The following is a 10398-nucleotide window of genomic DNA, read 5'->3' on the forward strand; positions in this document are numbered from 1 at the left end:
TATTCATGTTTTGCCGTTTTTTAAAATTATAATCAAATAAATGAATTAACTGCATCTTATTTGTCAACTAACACGCATTTTAATTACTTAACTTAATAATTAACGTCAGACAGCTTAGACTACGCACCTGAAGCAATGAAGCGCGTCGGACCGGATGAATCCAGAATATTCCGGTCTGTCATTGGCCTCCTGTTTAAGCACTTTGGGTTCCAGTTTTTAATTTTTCTTACATATACTTTCATCTCTAATATATTTATTTGAAATGTTATTAATGTTTTGTTGCTTGTTTTTGTTCAAAAGTAGTGTTAAAAACTGAAAAAGGTGTTTGTTGTACTTCAAACTGGGCTGGGCATGCTTAACGTTGAAGAAATATTAAATATATATTATACATGTTATATAAAAATTATAAAAATAAAAAATACTGGTAACCTCTAACAGCGCGCGCACATCTAGAACAGCGCGCTCACATCTGGAGCCTGGAACAGCGCGTTCACAACTGTCAGTCAGAGCGCACGCACATCTCCAGTCTGCTGCCACCTACCGGACTTTTCAGAGGTAACGTTAACTTAAAACAATGAATAAATTACAATTAATTAAATAAATTATTCTGGGAAGTTAGTATAGCCACAAAACGAACTTTTCACCATTGTGTAATATGTTTTCTAATCATATTTAAGACATATAATGTCGTGTGTTTGACACGATAGTCCCTGACAGGAAAGTCTCTGACAGGAAACTTTTTAACGGTTATAAAGACTGTATGACAGTTGACAAGATACTGACGGGTTACATTTTCATGAGATACTTTACAAATAACTGTTGAAGTAGTTATTAGTGACAATATATTTTATTATAGTCATTCAACCAGATTCACGTTAGTGCTTGGAGGCACCAATATGTCAATACTTAGGGACCCAGGGGCCCCCAGGAGCACATTAAATGAAAGCTTGACTTTTATTAAATATTTTATATATATCAGGGTTGCCAACTTTCAGGCATTTGGTGCAAGACTTGTTTAGTTGACTCTAAAATGTTTTGACAATCACTATCTACTTCTAATGCAAGGTTTTAGTGTGTTCTCAAGAAACCCTTAACACTGCTACAACTAAAATGCTTATAATGGGCCCGTTAGTGTAATTTAGTGTAAATAATCAAGCATGGACAATATTCAATTGTATTGGGGGAACCAAGGGTCTCTCAAATTAACTATACATTGGGGAGTGCCTCATAAAGCAGTTTTGTCCTATCATGGAGTGTCTTGTCATCTGTCATTACTACCATGACATCCTCAAATCCTTTTAACTCTTTCCCCACCAGTATTTTTTGATTTTCACAAAGTTTAATGGCTTCCAGAAAATTTTCTTCTATAAATATACAATATTAGCAAATGTAAGAATAGACCCTCTGCTTTTAAACAAACAAAAAAAACCACAATTCATCCTATTTTCTTTCATTTCATTCTCTTTTTAATCACCTCGAAATGTTTCTTTCTTTTGGGAAAAGAGATCAGATTCAGAAGAAATATCTCATTTTTAACACAAAGTTTTTAGTCTTTCTAAATGCATAAACACTTCATGTGTTTTATAAGTTTAAGAGCGCCACCTAGCGGATAATATCGGAAATATGGCTTGCCATTAAAGGGATAGTTCACCCAAAAATGAAAATTCTGTCATCATTTACTCTTTTGTCGTTACAAACCCATTTACATTTCTTTGTTCTGATGAACACGAAGGAAGATATTTTGAAGAATGTTTGTAACCAAACTTTTGGTTGACCCTATTTACTTCCATAGTGAGGAAAAATAATACTATGCAAGTAAATGGGGTCCACAAACGGTTTGGTTTCTTCCTTTGTGTTCATCAGAACAAATTTATACAGGTTTGTAACAACACGACAGTGAGTAAATGATGACAGAATTTTCATTTTTGGGTGAACTATTCCTTTAAAGCTTGTCATTGACAGGGAAGCGCTTTCTCTTAATGATATAAATTGTAAATGGTATGGAAAGAGTTAACACTTATTGATACAAATTTAAATAAACCAGTTGGTCCATTTATAACTCCTGAAAACGCAATGTAGCTGTAAGTCTTTGCCATGTGCATTACCCTGTCAGAAATTAAAAACTATATCACTAGTGTCACACAAAAACCTTTTGAAAATCAGAGTTTTATTATTACAAACATTAAACGTTGAAACTATTTACAATTTATTTAAACAATAACTTTGTCTTTTTTTTCTTTTTAGATTTATCTAAGGATGGCTCCCTACAGTCGCCAAGCACCACTTCAAGTTAAGTGTGTTGCAACACGCAGAAGTCAAAAAGCTTTGACTTTTGTTATAGAAGAAAACAAAATTCATGTGGGAGCATATAAGATTAGTACAATGTGTGCACTAACTGATGGACTGACAGTTTATCTGTCAGTGAAAATCGGGAGTGACCCAGAGTTTAAAGAGGGTGTGTCCTATGTAGTGAAGGACTACGTCCTCTCTACCAAATTTGGGCGGGCATGCTTGTTTGTCAATCAAAAAACAACAATAAGCAGACGAATACCACTGGTCTTTCCGGAGGAGGTAGAAAAGATGGCAAAGCAGGCACTCCTTCCTCCTTCGGCGTGTATGACTGGTGAAGAGGAGGACATTTTCAAATGCACCAGCTATATGAGTCTGCTGGGAATAGTTGAAAAAGTAAGTCATTTCAAAAGCTTAATTGAATGTTAAGTACAATATCCTAATGTACCCAACCAAGACAACCAAGCCATTGTACTTGTGTTTCTCAATTACATTCCTAGTGTTCCCTAAAACACATTTTAGAGATCAAAATGCCCCTATAAGTAATACTTCAAAGATCAATGTTGGGAATTGTTGTACCAGTCTAAAAAGTACTTTAGCTTTGTCCTAATTTGTGACACTGGGCTGCCGTTTTTCAGGTGCAAGTAGTCAGGATGACTCGGGGCCAGATTCCCATTCTTGACCTCAGTCTAAGATGTGGCTCCAAAGTCCATGAGGTCTCACTGTGGAGAGAAAACGCTTTGGAAGAGTTGTATGCAGGAGACAAGGTGGAGATCAGTCACCTAAGAGGAAATATAAGGCCAAATGGCACAGGAAAATTTGACTCCTCTAATTACACAACGGTCAAGGTACACAATATGATTCACAACTTCTTGTTGCTTTTTAGACACAGGCATCAAGCTCATTTAAAGATCTTTAAATCAAATGTTACCCAAACAGAGCAAAAACATACATCCTACATAATGTAAAGAACATCCTGTGAAAATATAACCTTGATTTGTTTGATAAATACAGCCATGCCAAAGATTGAAATCATCGAAAAATAACTGACTAAAATTAAACTGATGTTTATCTCAAAATAACCATGGCTAGCAGGATTTTTTTCAGTCGCTTCATACTGCAGTTGCATGTGGACAAATGGCCAAACTGCATAAAAAAAGTTATGGTTTTTAACATACCTGTGTAGGTGTGAACAGGGCCTTGGTTATTTAAATATAGCAACAGTTACACAAAAACTAATCAATTTAAATTAGGGATGCATCGATACCGATACTGGTATCGGGTATCGGCCTCGATACCACATTTTCTAAAGTACTCGTACTCGTTAAAAGTCCCCCGATACCAGGGATCGATACCACTGTCTGAGAAATGTCTATGTTTGAGTGGCGTGTAAGGGGTTAATGCCTCTTGTGTTGTCCAAAGAGGCAGAGTTTACAACAAACTGGAAAACTAGTCACTTGTTTTTTTGTTAAATTATATGACTAAAGCTGTTACCTGTAAATTTGAATCATGTTTTTTATTAAGTACTCAGTATCGGTATCGGCAAGTACTGAAATGCAAGTACTCGTACTCGTATTCCAAAAAAGTGGTATCGGCGCATCCCTAATTTAAATCTATATAAATTTACTCATCCTAGCCATTCACTGGGGTGTGGGCTCTGCTATTGTAGTAATCCAGAGAACCTTTAAGAGAAAAATTATACAAGAACATATAAATGTCCAGTTTCATTAATGTATATAGAATGTTATGTAAAAGTTCCTGCAGCACTCTTTTAAACATTCTAAGTCCTGCTCTTAACAAGCACTGTAAAAAGATAACACAAATTACTGACTTCCAGTCATAAATGATATTAACTAAAGATAAAAAACATTAAATCTCTCAGAATCTCAGTAAAAGAGGATTAAACCACAATTTAATGAGAGAAAGTCAATTTGGTTATTAATAAGTAAAGCTAGCGATGCTGTTTGTAAAGTTGTTGTAACCTTTAAGTTACATTCTATACTTAAGGAAACTGTAATGTTACAAATCAGTGTTAATAGAATGTTCAATTGGTTATTATTGTAATAAAAAAAATATTTTTAAGAACTTCATTATCTTTTGAAATATTTTCCTCTGTTATCTGGGCTAGTGCCCCTAAAAAAATACCAAGTATGAGACTCTCCATCTGATGTGTTATTTTAGTTATTTGGAGAACTATTATAAGAACTGTTGAGCCATGTCTAATTATTTGTCAAATCTGACAAATGGTACTGTAGTAAAACCATGGTCACCACAAAAGAACCAAGGCTTTGCTAATAGTAATCACTATAAATTAATATTAACGCTGGCAAAAAAAAAAAAAATTGCCTGCGAATTTCATGCGTGTCTCATCAGTAAAGCCAGTTCGGTGATTAGTAGTAGATCACCATCACCTGCTTTCAGATGGAGCAGCATATATTACACAGAGTTGTATTTCACCAAGAAGCTAGGCAAAATATCAAAGAAAATCATAAGAAAATTCATAATCAAAGAAAATCTTCCATGATTTTGAACGCGATTTTGAATAGCTTTCGGTGAAATACGGCTCTGTGCAGTAAATGCAGCTCCATCTGAAAGCAGATGATAGTGGTTTACTACTAACAGGCTTTACTGATGACACACGCATGAGAATCGGAGAAGCCAGATTTTTTTTTGCCAGCTCTTATATATATTATGTCTGTCTGTCTCTGTCTGTCTGTCTGTCTGTCTGTCTGTCTGTCCGTGCGTGCGTGCCTGTCTGTGTGTGTGTGTGTCTGTGTGTCTGTCTGTCTGTCTGTCTGTGTCTGTGTCTGTCTGTGTCTGTCTGTGTCTGTCTGTGTCTGTCTGTGTCTGTCTGTCTGTGTCTGTCTGTCTGTGTCTGTCTGTCTGTCTGTCTGTCTGTCTGTCTGTGTCTGTCTGTCTGTCTGTCTGTGTGTACATACATATATACACACATACACACTACACTTTTACCACAAAAAAAACATGGTTAATATCCGTTAGGGTTTCTAACATGGCTTACAGAACATTTAAATATTTTTTTATGTTTGCAAGAATCTTACCTTAACATGAAGTGTAAATCTTTTTCCAGATTGTTGAGCGGCAGATCCTCAAGGCAGATCTGGAGATCATTGCCGTGTCAGAGGATAGCGGCAATATGATCACTCTGGTAGACAGTGAATTAGAGCATTACATTGTGCCAAGCCAATTTTACTCAGGCAACACCGATGACCTCTTCCAACAACTGCCAATAAAAATAAGAGTCACACATATTAACAACCGTGTGCTAAGTGTTGAGCCCCTAGGTCCAACTGTGTCAGCAGAAACGATGGATCCAATCGAGACCACTAAATCTGTGGATCCAGGCGATACAGCCGAATTCGTGGATCCATCCAAAAACAGTGAATCCCTAGAAAAGTAAAAATAAATAAGGCATTAATACAATTAACATGTTAAGTTTGTGTTATGTTATGTTTTTGACAATCATTTTGACTGTATTTTGTTTTGTGTTCTTGATGGTTCTTTTGGTTACATAGTATTTGCTGTTATATGCAGTCCCTTATAAGTTATTATTATCAACACACTATTTGTTCTCCTCAATTATTAATGATTTTTTTATTATTTATTATTTAAAGCTATTTTTAGACTATGCATTTTTTATCAATAAGTAAATGAATTGTAATTGTTGCCTTTGATATTAAAATACATGATAAATGGTAATTATTAAAGTGAAATAAAACAGTAAAAGTGTGACATGTTTTTTCAGGTATGGTAACCCATACTCCAAATGTGAACACTCTCACTGCAAGTCATGAAAACAACATACCAGAGCAGAAAAACAATAAATAAAATGTAATCAATAAAAACTCAAAAATTACATGTAAATAAGCACTTAAACCATAGGTATAGAATAACTTGTATTCTGATGTACAAATGTAAATTTGTCTCCTGCACTTTTTTGAGGCAAGTGTGTTTACATAGAAGCACTAGCAGTGTCATGTAATTTCTGTTTCGTTTATAGTCAAAGCTGAAAAAAAATACACATTTATGCCAATTAAAGGCATAAACGTGAAAAACACAGAATCATGCCAGTATTTGTATATAAATAATAATGCATTGGAACAGCCATTTTAATGTTTTGATTAAGTGTATTGTGCTTACTAAGGATGCATTTCATCAAAAACAATGCAGAAAAAAATTCTGTTTTTATGCGAATAATATTTTAAAATTTACAGCATTTATTCCAGTAATCATAGCTTAAGTTGCAGCATTAGTCTTCAGTGTCACAATACCCTTCCAAAATTATAATATGCTAAAGCCATCAGGCTGCCTATATCCAGGCTTTGCATGGTAATGTTTGATTTTGGTTCATCATTTCACACCAAGGATTTTAAAAATGCACTACAACTATTAAAACACTTCGTACACGTCTTAAATCAGCTTAATCTTCAACACCAGTATTGTAATATGTATTGGTACTAGAGTGGTACCATAGGTTACAAATAAACTAATAAAAAAATATTAAGACAAACAAACTCTGTATCTAAAAAGTTTTTTGCACTTGACCTCATATCTTCTGTCCAGCTGTTCCACAACATTTCTGAATTCTGTTTTATCACAGTATAAATATGGATTTTAAGGATGAGCAAGTGAAGAATTTGATGTGTTGCCAGATGACTTGTAACATCGCAAACAGACTGGTGCCATTAGTTCTACTTTTACACAGGGATGCATCGAATTTTCGGCAACCGAAATTAATCCTCCTAAAAAAAATCGGCATCCGGCCAAAACAGTGAAAAGGCCGAATACATTTTACCGAATAATGAGGTATTTGATGACGTGATCAAATATCAACCAGCGGAGCATGAGAGATGCGCAAATGCAGCAATCACGTTGGTGAAAGTATTTTAAAACGGGAAAGACGCGAAAACATACAGCTCTACAACTTTCGTTTATAATCGAATTTTAAAACAACCTGACAACATACAGTATATAAGAAATACACTGCGGCAATCCCGGGTATTTGTGTGCTGAATGCACAAGCAAAGAGAAAGAAAGACTTTAACGTTAGGTCTTCATCTCATGTTAGGCGTCAGCAGTGCAAAATAAAAACTTCCTAAAATCAGCAAAGTCCTTCAATGACAAACACGCTTACATTAAACGAGAAATGAAACATTTATTAATAATAAGCCTTTAGTTAGACTGCTAGACTCTGTCATCTGTCAATCTTACCGCAATCTCTCTTTCTGCTCGTAACAATAACTTAATCGTGCATGTGTGGGCACTGCTCAATATACAGTGCTGAAGTTATTTGCATTTTGCGCGGGAATAGAATTTCGGCTTAATATCTGTTTAACTAAGACTAATTTATGTGGTAGCATGTAATTAAAACAGTTTTTAACAATCTATCGATATTACCTAGTGACCAGGTTTAAATGCCCTACATCTGGAATGTTAACAATGTTAAATAATGTGAAATAAATATAGTAAAAATTACATTCTGAATGTAACTTGTGCAATGGCGAGAAAATGGGCATAATGGAAAAAACATATTCGGCCTTCGATTGAGTTTTTAATTTTATCCAGCTTCGGTCAAGAATTTTCCTTTCGGTGCATCCCTACTTTTACGTCACATAAATAAGAAAAGTAATGCAATATTTAACATCTACATACCTATTTGTTTGGTAGTTGCGGCCGTGCACGTGGTGCATGTGGTTTCATCATCTTCTTCTTCTTTCCGTTTAATGGCCGCTCACTCCTTATGAGTATTACTGCCACCTACTGTATACCTTGCGCATATGAGTAATGGATGGCTTCATCTTCTTCTTCTTTTGGTTTAATGGCGGGTTGCGAACCAACAAGGTGCATACCGTCACCTACTGTATGGAGTGTGAATAGAATGATCTACCTCTTCTATATCCTATTATATAACCCAGTGGTTCTCAAACTTTTTCAGGGTGCGGCCCCCCTTGTGTACAGTGCATTCTTTCGCGGCCACCCAAAAGAAAATTTATGACAAAAACAGTTCTAAAATGTAATATTTTAATTAAACAAAACATTAAATTATACGTAGTAGTGCTGTTGGTTAGTTGGCTTATTATTTTTTAGGTTTAATTACACAGAATTCATTATAAATGAATGTATTTTATAAAATGTCATAAAACTGGGGTCCTCCTGGCACCATCTCGCGCCCCCCCTGCCCCGGCCCCCAGTTTGAGAACCACTGATATAACCCACTATTCTTTATAAATCTCAAAATTGCATACATTTGACTTCCTGATTTTGGACCGTTGTTTAAAAAGGTACATATATTGAATTCCTTAGATCCTATTGCTTGTAATTCTTCCTTTAGAATCCTTCTTTCTATTTCTTTACATATCTTCAAAACATGTTACAGTTTCTTCTGTTAAACACACATCACAATGGCTGGTATTGTGTTTCCCTATAATGTGTTATGTATGATTTAGTTATTTTTATTTTCTTTATGTTTTTTGATCCTTGTAATAGTGTCGTCCTGTTTGACATGAATCCCAAACCGTTTGCCATTTCTTATTACATGCTTCTAAAATAAAAAAATTCTTCTGATCAAATGAGTGTAGTTGGTTCTGCCATATTATTGATTCTTTGGCAATTTTGTCTGCTTCCTCATTACCCTGATTCCCACATGTGCAGGTACCCACATAAATTGAACTATTATATATTCATCTGTTGTAAACTGTATAACCTAATCATGATTTCAATTAAAATGTCAGTTCTATTTGTTTCCATTGATGGTAAACTCAAAATGACTGCCACTGAATCAGAACATACAAGTACTTTATTAGGTCTAAATTCATACACCCACTCTAGTACCATTATTATTTCATCCTACCTTACTTTTCTCGCGTCAATCTTTCCAGTCTCTGAATTTTTTGATCCATCTGTATAAATTCGAAAAAATTAATAATATGCATTTTTAATATAATCATCGACATATGTAATTAAACTGGTCACGTTATTCATTTCCCTTCTGTTCTCATGTAGTATGTCTATTTCTGGTTGGTCTTCTATCCAGGGTGGAATTGGAAATACTGCCACTACTGGTGCAGACGATATTGATTCTAGACCAAGTTCATTAACCCATTCTTATCTAGCCTTTTCCGGTTCCATTTAGAATTTCCCAACAGTCATTCAGGACTTCCTTAATGGGATGATTATCTTTTTGTCCCTGTAGATTTATCCAGTATGCCATTAAAATTTTCTGCCTTCTTAAATGAAGTGGTATTTCTGATGTTTTATTTGTAATGCCGCAATGGGTGTGGTCATGACTTACTCCTAAAGTGAGTCACAGGGTGCATCCCAATTCAGGGGCTTGATCCATTTAAGACCACGGACTTTGAAGGCAAGGCTCGATATTTGAAGATGGCAGAAGGCCACAAGGTGAACTGAAATGAGACGTTCAAATCATTTGCTGTTCCCACCCACTATGCTTGTCAGCACGACACAACAGCTAAGACCTATCAGACTTTTAAAAATAAATATGGTGACAGATTTATAATTTTTTTATTTAAGAAAATATAACACATTGATGCAGAATAATCTATCCAACAGTATGTAAAATTCACCAACCTTAATATACAAAGCAAAAATATAAAAGCAAAATGCAACACACACAATATTGCCGCAATAATATTAATTCACATTACTAAAACATAATTTATAATAGTGATGTACACTTTTATTTAACCACAGTTTTGAATGTTTATTTCAAAATACCCAGACTTCATGGGTGCACAACACCAGTCTGTCGGGGTTAAACTGTGGATCATTTATCTTTATCTTTTTCTTATATCTCCTTTGGCACAACATACATATTGACTGCTGCTTTAAAATTTATTTTCTTATTTTGACACAAATGTCAAAATTCAAAAAGTCAGTACATAATTTAGCCTACTGTGTACTGCACTGCTATAGAGGACAATAAAGCTTCTTGACTATAGTGGCTATTGTTCAGCAGTGTATTTTATTTCTGACTGAATAAAAAGCGAGAAAATGTAAAATCATGCTAAATAACGTTAGCTTCATGTAAAATAATGCTAACAGCATCATTTGAGCGTCATGCTAATTCATGCT

At 34.9% G+C, this 10398-nt stretch overlaps 1 long non-coding RNA gene across 1 annotated transcript; it reads right to left on the minus strand.

The window, feature by feature from the left end:
- Positions 1-3895: 3895 nt before the first annotated feature.
- On the minus strand, positions 3896-8022 carry LOC141282421 (uncharacterized). Its single transcript, XR_012337069.1, has 3 exons — positions 7960-8022; positions 5349-5695; positions 3896-3971 (listed from the first exon to the last, which is right to left on the minus strand). It is a non-coding gene; the product is annotated as an uncharacterized lncRNA (long non-coding RNA).
- Between the last annotated feature and the right edge of the window lie 2376 nt (positions 8023-10398).

This window comes from Paramisgurnus dabryanus, chromosome 7, assembly GCF_030506205.2.
Source record: "Paramisgurnus dabryanus chromosome 7, PD_genome_1.1, whole genome shotgun sequence".
Lineage (NCBI taxonomy): Eukaryota > Metazoa > Chordata > Actinopteri > Cypriniformes > Cobitidae > Paramisgurnus > Paramisgurnus dabryanus.